General features: G+C 49.9%; 1 long non-coding RNA gene across 1 annotated transcript in view; it reads left to right on the top strand.

Annotated features, from left to right (window-relative positions):
- Window positions 1–9294: 9294 nt before the first annotated feature.
- LOC144766688 (uncharacterized) overlaps window positions 9295–13551 on the top strand; it is a 46454-nt gene continuing 42197 nt past the window's right edge. The window contains exon 1 of the long non-coding RNA XR_013597883.1: window positions 9295–9520. This is a non-coding gene — a long non-coding RNA (uncharacterized LOC144766688). The remainder of the gene's footprint in view (window positions 9521–13551) is intronic.

Below are 13551 nucleotides of genomic sequence, written 5' to 3'. Positions count from 1 at the left end.
ATGTAGTCTGAGGAGGTGAGGGCGTGCGGGCTGATGAAGTCTGCGATGGCTTCTCTGAATTGGGTGCGTGGTCCCGGGGGTCTGTAGATGAGAGTGCCTCTGAGGGTGGTCTTGGGGTCGGTGTGGATCTGGAAGTGAAGGTGTTCGGCGGCGTTGAGGGTGTCGTCGGAGTTGGTCGTGATACGGATGGTGTTTCTGTAGACGATGGCGATGCCTCCTCCGGTTTGGTTGACGCGGTCCCTCCGGGTGATCTTGTAGCCCTCCAGGATGGCTATGGCGATGTCGGGGGCTGAGGAGGCGTTCATCCAGGTTTCCGTGAGGAAGGCGACGTCTGGTGAGGTTGTGTCGAGGAGGTTCCAGAGTTCCACGGCGTGCCTGTGGACGGAGCGGGTGTTGAGCAGGATGTACTTGAGCTGGTTGTTGCTGGTGCTTGGCTTGGCGGGTGCGGTGCAGGTTCTGAGGCAGGTGAATAAGCAGGCTTGGCAGGTGAAGGGTCCGTGCGTGCGCCTCAGGGTAGCTTGGTAGCAGACGGCATTTTGGCCGGCGTTGAGTGCGTGGAGGGTGGCGTCGTCGTCGGGTGTGCTGGCATCGTCGAGGTCCAGGGGTCCTGGCACTGGGCGCGGTCCTGGCACTGGGCGCGGTCCAGGCGCAGACGGGCTTGCCTTTGGTGCGCCTTCGACACGCAATCGGCGCGCCCGCTGCGCGTACGCGCGGGCTCCATATGAGGCGAAGTGGGAGGGAGGAGCAGCTGGGAGGCGGGAGCGGGGCGGCCAATGGGGTAACAGAAGGAAAAAGGGGGCGGGCAGCGAGGGGGCAGCGGCGGGAAGCGGGGAGCGGGGGGGCAAACCAGGGGGTACAATCCTAAACAAAGAGGCACAAGCTGAGAATGTACAGAGGGAAATTACAATTAAACAAAAAACAAAATGAGGGAAATGCAGCGAAAATACAGAACCAACGGAGGAGGTAGAGCTAGTGGCAGCAAGGGGGCACCGAGGTCAGGGACGGACCTGTGGCGCTGGGGCAGAGAATGCACATACAGCTGGAGGGCCGTGCGGCGTGGGGGTGTCCTGGGGTCAGGTCACACTCGCTCACGCCGCGCGGGCTCCATATGAGGCCCAGTGGGAGGGAGGAGCAGCTGGGAGGCTGGAGTGGGGTGGCCAATGGGGTTACAGAAGGAAAAAGGGGGCGGGCCGCGAGGGGGCAGCGGCGGGAAGCAGGGCGCGGGGGGGCAAACCAGGGGGTACAATCCTAAACAAATAGGCACAAGCTGAGAATGTACAGAGGGAAAGTACAATTAAACAAAAAACAAAATGACTGAAATGCGGCGAAAATGCGGAAGCAACGGAGGAGGTAGAGCGAGCGGCAGCGAGGGGGCACCGAGGTCAGGGACAGACCTGTGGCGCTGGGGCAGAGAACGCGCCTACCGCTGGAGGGCCGTGCGGCGTGGGGGTGTCCTGGGTCAGGTCACCCGCCCATGCACACACGGGCCTCACTGCTCACCTTCCACCACTGGCGTGTAGACTGCAGGTCCCAACACGTGCTGCTGCAAGCCACAAGGCCGGGGCCCGCAGACATGGCACCCTCCACACCATGCATCCACACTGCGCTGGCCACCAGGTAACACGTCTGGTGCTGGGACCATATTACACCATGGCATGGTATGAACCAGGGCACCCAGCAACATCGCAGCCTGCACAGCCGCTCATCCCAATGGGTGCCACTAACTCTGTGGCCCCGGAAGTGGGCCACATTGCAGGAGGCCCGCGCAGGACGCAGGCGGGGCCTACACTGCGGTCCAGCAAGGCACACAAATCCTGGGCAGTCCGTACCGCCAGGACGGGCCATCATCGCAGGCTGCACACCCACTCAGCAGCTCAAGGTGCCAATGACTCAGTGCACCCTAAGTCATAATCCCGTGGAGGGGTGCCTGTGCCAGCCGCAATGCAGCGTCTGCCACAAACCCTGTCCAACCCCAGTCAGCGTCCCATGGTGGGGTGCCTGTGCGGGCCGCAAGGCAGTGTCTGCCACAATCCCTGTCCAACTCCAGTCAGCGTCCCGTGGCGGAGTGCCTGTGCAGGCCGCAATGCAGCATCTGCCACAAACCCTATCCAACCCCAGTTAGCATCCCTTGGCGGGATGCCTGTGCAGACCGCAATGCAGCATCTGCCCCACAAACCCTGTCCAACCCCAGTCAGCGTCCCATGGCAGGGTGCCTGTGCAGGCCGCAATGCAGCGTCTGCCACAAACCCTGTGCAAACCCAGTTAGAGCCACGTGTAGGTAGGCACCGGCCAGCCGCAAGGCCTCGGGTCCGCCATCCAGTCACCACTGGCAGAGAGATATGTTACGTCGTTGGCCCCTTATATTTGCTGGGTCACATGGCCTGTGACGCCTGTGCTGGGTGGATGTGGTGTGTGTGCAAACCTGCCCTCGAGGAGTGGCTGTGACATGCTGACAACTAGACCAGTGACCTGCACAACACCAGTGAGTATGGGTAGCCCCACCCCCCCGGAGCATGAGCGGAGTGGTCTGGTCTGCTGTAACAGGCAGGGCTCGAGAAAATGACTCCTGGGCACTGGGTGTGGTTCAGTCCATGTCCGAACTAGAAAGTGGTTGCTGCATGTGTCCCTGTATTGGTGTCCACTGGACCCCTGACACAAATTGCCATGTGACCCCCTCTGATTGCCATCACACTGGATGTGCATCATTGACGCAAGGGAAATCACTGTCCCTACATTCATCCACACATACATACATGATTGAGGAAAAACAAGGCACAGCAGTGTTTCTTGCACATCCAGTGCTTTTCCGCAGCTGGAGTGGTACAGGGCAATGCCGAATACACCCCACTGTCTGTGCCCATTGAGGGCCAGCCAGAGTCCATCCATGGAAGACAAGTACTGCGGAAGAGGAGGGGTGCAGTCCGCAGTCTGGTCGCCATGTCATTAGTCATCAAACAGGATGTGGCGGTCCATATCGCTGTCCAAGGTGAGTGCATCTGAGTGAATCTGGGGTTAGTGGAAGGTCATGAGGCCATGTGCAAGACTAACCAGGAGCAGGCCAGGTGGCGGAAATGTATGCTACTGAGCCCTTCTGATCTCAAGCCCATCCACGTCCTCATCCCCGGATATGTGCCCTGCCCCACCTGGGGGGGTTGCTGTACCGACTGCGGCACTGTGTGACACTGACACCTCAGGTGCCGGAGGTGGTCTTTCTGCCACACTGTGTGGCACAGACACCTCAGGTGCCAGAGGGGGATTGTCTGCCACACTGTGTGGCACATACACCTCAGGTGCCGAAGTGGTTAGGCCTGCCGCACAGGGGACGGAGATGTGGATGGTGTGAGGGCAGCAGCATTCAACATTGCCACGCCTTGTGGCAGCAATGCCATGATGAGGACCTGCAGGGCATGGTAGATCCCTGCTATATTCCGCTGATGTACAGCGATGGCTGCCATCCTTTCCGCATCCATCTGCACCCTGTCCTCCATTAGCCTCCGCATGTGTGCCAGCTCACGGCTGGTATCGCTGGAGCCACTCTGAGCAGGCAGGTGTTCTTCTCTCCGCGTCATGACTCCAGCGATGTCAGTCAGGGCTCGTTGGAGACCATGGAGGAGGGCTACACACCCAAGGATATATCGTCAAGTTTGGTTGGCATGGTGCCAAAGCCCAACCGCACCTGCGCTGTGGTGTCCCTCTGGCACTCCAGCACACGGCGTTGGAAGGCCATGTGTTTTCCTGGGGGTCTTGGGGGTGTGCCAGGCTGTGGGTGCCTCCTGCTGGGTGGTTTGGGTAGTGGGTGGGGTCTCCTCCATGCAGCTGGCCTGCCCTGATCCTGGAGGGGAGTTGCTGATGAGGTCCATGATGTCTTGGTTGGCTTGGGTGTCGATGATGGTGTTTTCCTCTTTGTCATCAGTGAAGAGTGGCTGGGACTGCTCTGCAGGAGGTGTTGACAGTGCCCCTGTGATATGAAGGGGATATGGTGTATTACAAAGTGTCCACATGTATATAGTCGCATGGTACATGTTGACATTCGAACAGCATGGCATTGTACATTGTAACAGTCTGTAGATCTGGGCGAGGACCCAGATTCATTGTAGGTGTGCAATGTGCTGTGCTTGATTGTGCATGTGTGTCATTGTGCCCATCTCCACCTATCCCCCAGTACCTGGTGGTTACTCACCCTGTTGTGGTTGTGTTGTGTCCTGTCGAGCAGTGTCCGATCCCCTGACTCCTGCCACTCCAAACTGATGACTGTCAACACCAGCTCTTCCATGTCATCCAGCTCCAGCAGTGGCGCAGGGCCCCCACCTCCAGTCTGCGTTGCTGCCTTCCGGTTGGCGGAGAGTTTCTCCTTGGTTCGCCGCTTGATGTCATTCCATCGCCGCTTGACTTCATCCATTGTCCTCTTGTGCTCCTCGACGGCATTCACCTTGTCCACTATGTCCCGCCATATTCCATTTTTGGTGCCCAATGACACGTTGGAGGTGACGAATAGTGGTTGATGGTGTTGCATCACCTCCGTGACTTTGATCCTGTTTGCCTGCAGACTGAACTTCGTCTTCCTCTTCTTCTTGTCCTTGCCCTTCCCTATCCCCGAGGTCCTGGGCTGGTCGCCTGGGGTGCTTGGGGGGTTGCGCTCATCCTCTGTGCCTGCCCCGTCAGCCTCCTTGATGCTAGGGTGTTGGTCAGTTTGTGTTTGGTTTTTTTCCCTATTTTTATGATGAATTTTCCCACCTGCCAGGTGTGTGTTGCAGGCCTGGTGCTGCTTATTGCTGGTTTCCTCATCGCGCTTGGGTCCCTCGCAGGTTTTTTGGTGTTGTGGTTTGTTTTATTGTCTCCATCGCAGTGGTTGCATCGCGGACATTGTCCGCCGTTTTGGCAAACTATCCCGTGCTACTGCGTGTTGTGAATTTCACGTTGTCACAGGGTTATTTTCCCGCGATGGACTATGATGTTGAAAGTTGCGTTATGCTACTCTTGCAGTAGTTATCACACGTACTTGTGAATATACCCCCTATTCTCTTACACGCAGTGATTTTTGGGAGTTTTTCTGTTTCCTCACCCTCCTATAATGCCTTTGCCTGCCTACCTTGGAAAGGAATGAACTCCAGGGGGCATTTTATCAAGGAACGGCGTTAACATTATCGCAGCTTTAGCGGCAGGAAACTGCAGCTAAAGCGGAGATAATGGGCTTGATAATATGCCCTTGAGAATTCAAATAGAAGCCCATGTTCTGGTGTTAACATGGGCTTCTATTGGAATTCTCTACGGCGGGAAACATCCTTTACAACAAAACTTTTACCACGCCGTGCTGTTACAACGCAAGTATTACAACGAAAACCTTTACAACGCATTACACTGGGGGGCACTCTAGGATAGGGAATAGTTTTAATTTACTATCCAACACCTTCCCTAGTGTCCACGGGGACTGGAGTTGGAATAGTAAATTAAACTATTCACTATCCAGCACCCACAAGTGTAATGCGTTGAAAAGGTTTGCGTTGTAATACTTGCGTTGTAACAGCATGCGTGGTAAAAGCATGCGTTGTAACGTCATACATCCCTCTACGGCATATTATCAAGCCCATTAACGCTGTTTTTGCGGCAGTTTCCTGCCACTAAAGCTGCGATAATTTTAACGCTGTTCCTTGATAAAATGCCCCCAAGTCTTTACCCCAAAAAATACTGACCAGATCCGAGGTGGGGTTGGGTCATAAAATGATTTTTCAATAGGTGCAAATATTTACGCTTGGTGGTGTGTTCAGGTCTAATTGTCCCAGAATTTTTTTCATGTGTGCAAACCTCAGGGCATACTTGCTCTCTCCCACGGCCCATCCCATACCGGATAGGATTTACATATATAGATATGTCTGTGTGAGTGTACACTTCACCAGCACAAAATCAAGTTTTCTGGATTGGAAAAGTGATTTCCATTTATTAAAAAAGCGATGTGTGTGTGTGCCAAACAAACAAACACATATAACCTCATGTATAAGACCTAGAGTATGATTTTTTTAACACGTCAAGTCAACTCATGTGCTTGCAGTTTTTTTAATACTTTTTTTAATGCGGCATAATTTACACCCATTCTAATTCACTCATTTCATTAACCACATATATACCGTGTGTTTTATGCTGTCCGTGCAAAAGAATGTTGACCCGTTTGCCACAGTAAGTGCTCCTATTGGTTGGCTCACTGACAGCCATGTTATCAACCCCAGAAGGTTGAAAGGCTAAGATACCCAGGCTGGGATTCAAACCGGTGCCCGGCAGGTGTCACAAAGGGGCATATTACCAACGTTAAGCGATATTTATCGCTAACGATGCTTAGCAACAAATTTGTTACCGCTAAGCATCATCAGAAATTATCGCAGATAAACCTTGCTATTATCAAGGTTTATCGCAAATGCGATAAAAAACGGCCGCAATGCATGAATATCGCTGAAAAGTCAGCGATATTCATGCATTACCGAGCTGATGCTCTTAGCCATGTTATCCACCTCCCATTGGATAACATGGCTAAGAACTGCTCAGGGCAGGTGTTAGTTTTTGGAGATATTCGCGCTTAGCGCGAATATCTCCAAAAGTTGGTAATAGGAGATAGCGATGTTAGCGACTGTTTCCAGTCGCTAACATCTTGGAACGCCCACTTTGCATGTCATTAGTGATAAATATCACTGACATGCAAAGTGGGGCCCAAGATGGTCGCTATCTCCTACTAGCGACAGCTAGGTAATAGGGAGATAATTTTATCTCCGCTTTCTTGGCTTTTAAAGCCAAAAAAGCGGAGATAACCCCCCTTGATAATATGCCCCAGAGTTCCCTGGAGAAGGCCCGGTGCTGGCACGCGCCACTTCACCACACACAGAAGACTGACCCCGTGAAAGTTCTCGAAGCCAGGTTTCGACGTTTCATCTGTTCACTTTGTTTCATTTTAATACACCACCCTAGTTGAGAATGACCAAACAGCAAAAAGAATTATACACCAGAGCACTGCTAAGACTTATTTTAAATGTACGCACACAGTGGCGCGTGACCGTCACCCCTCCCCCCCCTCACCCCCCTCCCCCCTCACTTTAGCAGCTTGAGTGGGGGTAACCACTAAAGGACTCATTAAAAGGTGTACAATTATGCATTTGCTTCTTCAGTCTGCATGGCGAGGAAAACGACCTAATCGAATGGGCTGAGAGGTCTGGGTCAAGTCTTGGAATGTAGGCCAAGTTCATTAAAGCAGAAACATAAAGAAATTTTGCGAACGAGGACAAACATAAAGAAGGAGCAGAAAACAGTGGGAGAAATGCAAGTAAGAATGACAGAAAATATTGTGGTAGACAAGAGATAGGGGAAAGAGTTGAAGGAGTAAAGTAAGGAAAAGTGGAAGGAAGGCAATATGGAAAGAAGAAATGGGAAGGGGAAAGGCGAAGTTGAAAGAAGGGTGGGTGAAAAGAAAAAAGAAATGATGAATGCAAAGGCTGAAAGGATTGGTAGACGGAAGGTTGAAAGGTTCAATTGGTGAAAGCAAGGATGGGATAAAGAATTGATGGAGATGGCAAGACAGATGGGAGGATGGACAGGCGAGTGAAAGGATTAGTGGGTAGAGGACTGAAAGTATGAATAGATCGTTGTGTGAAGAAAATGGTCATTGGATGAATGGATGGATGAACAGACGGACGGAAACACGGCTAATGTGAGAACTGATGGATAGATAGAATATCAATGAATGGTTAGAATAATGAATGGATAGAAAAATAAAAAGGATGATTGATGGATGGAAAGGTAGGAGGATGAATGGATAGATGAGTCGATTTAAGGGCAATGAAAACGATTCTAGAAAGGGCTGCTAGGCTCACTTGCTACACACCGCTCAGAGGTTTGATTCAAAGTGGGGGGTATTTAAGTTTTCTGGCTACTCCCGTGTACACACATTTTGATTTACTTTCCTCACTCAAATTGTTTCTCATTTCTTAGGGAACCTTAAAGCCCTCATCACAAATGGAATGATAATTCTAATCCCTGCACATACCTCTGTGATTAGGACATTGTGTGAAGTGTACTGCTGCTGTTAATTACAAGGTGTGATAATTACGACTGCGATCACTTGTAAAATATTCCCAAGGTTCTTACCAGGTCAAACCTGCCCATGTTTACTTGGAGAAATTGCCTGGTGAATATGTGGACATGCCGAATTTGTTGCGAAAGGGACCATAGTTCACGTTATTCCCCATTTTTGAGGAATTAAATGTATAATAGGCAATAATGATCAAGATGCTGATGGTATTGTTTTTTTTCAGGTGAGATCATTTCTTCCAAGCGCTCCATGGAACTCATAACTAGGGTCTAAGTACACGTAGGGCCCCTTTAGCAGTCTGGTGGTCCGAGGACCTCCACACTCGTGGTGGCACAGCGGTGGCGGATCCAGCCACCGCCGCACCTGCGGTTCGACTGCCCCATTAGTAGGTGGCCTGGTCTGACCACCTTGGGACTACAGACGGTCAGAGGCAGCAATATGCTTGACGGGACCACCGTGGTCCAACCAGGCATGTTACGAGTTTCCTCTCCTCCAGGGTTTACATGGAGGTTCTCAACCACATGTGGATGCACACAGAGGGGCATAACATGTGCCACCCCTGTGCATGCACATAGGTTATTCAACTGGCACCATCTCGGGACCACCATGCCACCTTCCCACCAGACCACTGAAAAGTCGTAATCTGGCTGGTGGGCAGCAGGGACCAACGACGGAGCGGTGACGTGGAGGTGCAAACCGCAGCGCCATTGCTCCGCCAAAAGTCATAATCGGGCCCCAGGTAACTGCTGTTCATGATGCACGCTGAGCATTCAGGCTGAGTGAGCAGGACCGAAATGGGACCCCCATTTTGAGCCAGCCCTTGTCCACAGAGGCATGGACTTTACCAGCCACCAAGACCTCAGGAAAACCAAACCAACACCTAGAAGCCTTCAGCCCCTCAACCCACCTTCCGTCGACCTAGCACCGACATGCCCTCCACCTCAAAAAGCTGACCTGGCCTGAGGACCGGCACCTACTTTTTTATCCAATCAGCATGCAACGCGACAAACAAAAGACAGTTCTGCTCTTCCACACCTTGGCCACTTTCCTACATCATGAGGCACATCTGGCAAAAGGAACAACGGCCAGGATTAAATGTCACTATGAGCCATTGAAGAAGCTCTTTTGTGATGCACGTCCAAATGAAACCGCTGCTGGCGGTGGCAGTTTCACTGGAGGCAGATGGATTACGAAACATCCAGAGGAAGAAGTAAAGCCCACGTGGTGACCGTCCTTACCCGGTAACCATCCAGCCCTCCCCTGGCGAGACAATAAAATGCAGACTCGGCGAGGGTTGCACTCAAACAGATCCCAGCGCCACCATGAAGAAAGAGTGGAGCATTGTGATCCTGCTGGGAGCTTTCCTCATCCTATCGCTGTGCGGTAACTCGGAGGAAAACCCACCGCACGGCAGCGATCATCATCGCACTCGACGTCCTCCAAAACCGCTACGTGAGTAATACTCTCTTTTCGTATTTATCAAAACGCTTTAGCCATTCGGCCCCCGAGGCACGGCGGGTGGTCCTTGATCCACAAATGCCGCCCTTTGCGTACACACGCCTAGCGCTTTCTGTCCGAGCTGGACTTCCCCTCTCCAAACACCCTTCTTGAGTGTGTAAAATATCCCTTTATGTCACCCAAGGAAAGCTGAGGACTCGCCTGATGGTCAGCCATTATGAGCTATATACACAGGGGTCACAATTTAGCTCACTGATCACTCTATTTCCAGTGGTGAAAGTTACTCGGAAAAAATCACCAACATGATTTGAAATCAATATGTGGATTAAATACTTGGAATAGGCAGGACCATTCCTTAACAAGCATTGGCAAAAGCAATAACACGTTTTTTTTTTTACAATGAAGGCTTTGGTGCAATGAGCAGGAGCATGTTTTATGTGTCAGGTTTTGTTCATCTCTTTCTGAGAGGGTGATTTCTTAGAGATAGAGGGTAGTCTCAGCAGAGAGGGCAAAAGATTGAAGCATCACAGGAGTCTGATTGGCCTATTTCTCCCCTGAGCAGGTATATTGCTTAATTTGATCAAGGGGTTACTGGTGGGGTCCACTGACACTCATTGTGGGGGACCAGCTCTTATTTTTCCTCATCAGACATTTATAGAGAGCAATAGACGGGAAAACACACGAAGGGGAAAGCAGGAGGACGAGAAAGACGGAAAACTTGTCACAAAGGGAGAAAGCAGGAACCTGCAATAGTCAAAGAAGGGGACAAGGAGTGTCTGGTAGTGGATTAAAAAGGCTTGATGTGGATTCAAGACTACACAGGCATCCTGTTCGGCGCACATCCATTTAATAGCATAGTTTTGACACTCATTCTTTTACAACTTAAGCACTGACTGGCAGAAAGTGCAGGAAGCTGACTGCTCCTCTCAAAAGGCTAGCACACTTTTAGAGAGACACTTATAACACTACTCAACAAAGCTGCAATACCTTGGTTCAGACATAAGATTACTTATCAGCATGCCTCTGCACTTTAAATTCAGCAGTACCAACACTTATTAGGGGGAACGATGCGCTTTCACTGGCAGAGTATGAGCAATGAGCACTTCACATCAGAGCTCTCAACTTTGTATGAGAACGAACCAGCATTTCTCAAATGTGCAATGGGTGCCCCCTATATATCTATACCTCTGTTGTGCCAGTGAGAATTTTGACATGGATGACCCCCCCCCCCATCCAGTTGATACCCATAAGCCAAAAACGTCATATGATATACCAGTGCCAACATCTCAAGACCCTCATGGGTGATGCAGCCATGCTCTATAAATCCTGATTGATAAATTGATTGATTTCTTGAGAATTCTGGCATGGATTGCATTACATATGTATGCCATATGTGGGCCATATGCTAACAATGACTTCCAGGTTGTCAAGTCCAGCTTTGCGTCATGGTCACTTGCCCCCATGCTTCATAGTTGTCTTCTCCAATGAAAAGATTTACCTCCAGTATTAGTGCCTCATTTTGCCAGAAGCGTGTCCCATGGCGAGAATTACCCATTGTGTGACAGTGCCGGCATTTTGCCATGGGTGCCTTGTATGGCAAGATTTATGTACCATAAGAGACCACCAGCATTTTGCCATGTGTACACAGCATGCCAAGAGTTACTTCCAACCAACAACCACCAGCATTTTGCCGTAAGTGTCCGTTAGGTCCTGTATGCTGGCACCAGCATTTACCATGGACGCCCCTGATTCAAAGAATTACCTCCAATGTGCCAACATTTTGCCATGTGTATCTCTTAAGCCAAGAATGATGCCCAGTATGCCAGTAGTAGCATTTTGTCATGGGTTCCTCTTATGCTAAGAATTACATCTACTATGGCGGTGCCCGCATTTTGCAACGGTGTCCGATATGTCAATAATTCCATCTAGGGACCATTTTACCACAAATATACCTTGTGAAAACGTTTTCCTCTGAAATGACATTCTGCCATGGGTGGCAGGAATTACCTCCTGCATGCTAGGCACAGTGGCAGACTCACAAACATAACACTCACATTGTCCCTCATTCATGCTCACTCACATCCCCACTCAACCAGGCAGTTTTATTTATTTACTGCATCAGGCTTCAATGAGGGTTGTAATTTTTTATTTATTATACCAGTAACTATTCAAAACCTGTATAATAAATGGTTTGACGTTTGTATGGTTCATGCAGAAATGTGCACAATATATGGGCACACATAGTACGATTATACATATATGCAGACAACTTAAGCCTAAGGGCCTGATTTTGAGTTTGGCAGTCTGATGGACCACCAAACACAGGGGGGTGGTGTGGCAACTGCGGCACGGGCTATCTGACCTCTGTATTCTGACTTTGGCGGTCGGACTACCATAGGACCGCAGCTACCACCAAGGATCCGCGATCCCTGGCAGTTTTGCAGACGTCTGAGGACACAATATGCTGGTGGTGCAGCTGCTGCAGCACAAAGTATATTATGAGTTTCTTTGCTGCCCTCCTTTTCGTGATGTTAAGCCCGCAATGAAAAGGGGGGTGGTGAGGAAACTAAGGACCCCTATAGGTCCACCTGGTGTCCCAGTGCACATGGGTGCATGAATCGGGCACATGGTGTGCCCTCCTGTGTTTCTGCACCCCCAGTTCTTGCACAGCAAGGACTTTACAGTCCATGTGCTGGAACACGCTGTGGCGGTCCCAATGCGCTGCCTTTCTAAAGCTCTCCTATGAGTCTTAGAAAGGAAACACCATTGGCCAGCTGCTGCAGGACCACCTGCCCGGATTACAAATTGTAATCCGGCAGGCGGTCGGCGGTGGACTTTGTAAGCGGGGGCGGGACAGTGGCGTGCCACCCCGCTCCCATACCGCCAAACTCATAATCATGCCCTAAGTGATAATCCAATGATGAAATGATTGGGCTTGAGACACTATAGAGTTAGGTTTCTCCTCCGTACCCCTACCAATTGCTGAAGATTTCACTTAAGACCCACAATATTGGGTGAATGGCTGTTGTCAGTAAAGAAGCTCTGGACTCTGATAGAGTGACATGGTAAACACATTGACATCATGTGGTGGTTGTGTCAAGTTCCACCAAGAAACAAGTGAACTGATTTGTACTGTTTTTAGGAGGTTGAGAAATAAGGAGTAGCCTCTTGATATCATCTTAGGTGACTCAAAGTCCATAAAATAAAAAGGTATCAGCATCCCAAAAATAAAAATGCTTTAGGCTATCTACACAGGATACCACTGATTTGATGTCACCAAAGGATTTGAGGACATCAGATCTCATGTCGCATAAGAATACTGGGACTTTGCAATTTCTTTTTGGTGAACTGAATGTTATTTGCAGCTTTTGGCTATCTACACAGGATACTACTGATGTGAGGTCACCAGAGGATTTGAGGACATCAGATCTCATGTCGCATAAGATTCTGGGACTTTGCAATTTCTTTTTGGTGAACTGAATGTTATTTGCAGCTGCAAACATCAATGTTCATGTCCAGGATATCATTTCAAAATTCATTCTTGTATTTTGTTCAGGTGTACCAAATAGAAATATATGTTTTGTACCATAAAGCCAAAGTTACAGTTGCACCCTGGGCAATAATCAAGCCCACTATATCTCTGCCTAGCTGATTTCTCAATCACCATTCAGTGTTTATAAAATACAATGCCCAATTAAGCAGTACAAATATCAATTGTTTAATGGATTAAGGTGTAGAATAAAATATTCCTGTTTACATTCATCATTGCTTAATCATTCTGCCTTTTGTTCAAGAGGAGTTCTCTTCAAGTGTTGACTTGTATTCAATGGAGACAATGGAGGCCCTGTTCTGTCAACAAGTAAACAATCCTGCTCTTAAGAAACTACTTATACTCTTTAAAACTTCCTAGCACCCCTTTCCTAGACCCCCCCACGGGCTCCAGATCGGAGCTAATGCCAGCCAGGACCTGAAGAATGTCCAGTGACAAACATCTACAGGGCTGAAACGTCATGTCCAAATACTTA

This window comes from Lissotriton helveticus, chromosome 7 (assembly GCF_964261635.1).
Source record: "Lissotriton helveticus chromosome 7, aLisHel1.1, whole genome shotgun sequence".
Taxonomy (NCBI): domain Eukaryota; kingdom Metazoa; phylum Chordata; class Amphibia; order Caudata; family Salamandridae; genus Lissotriton; species Lissotriton helveticus.
Note: the sequence above shows the minus strand (reverse complement) of the source record. Positions and strands in the feature narration are given on the sequence as shown.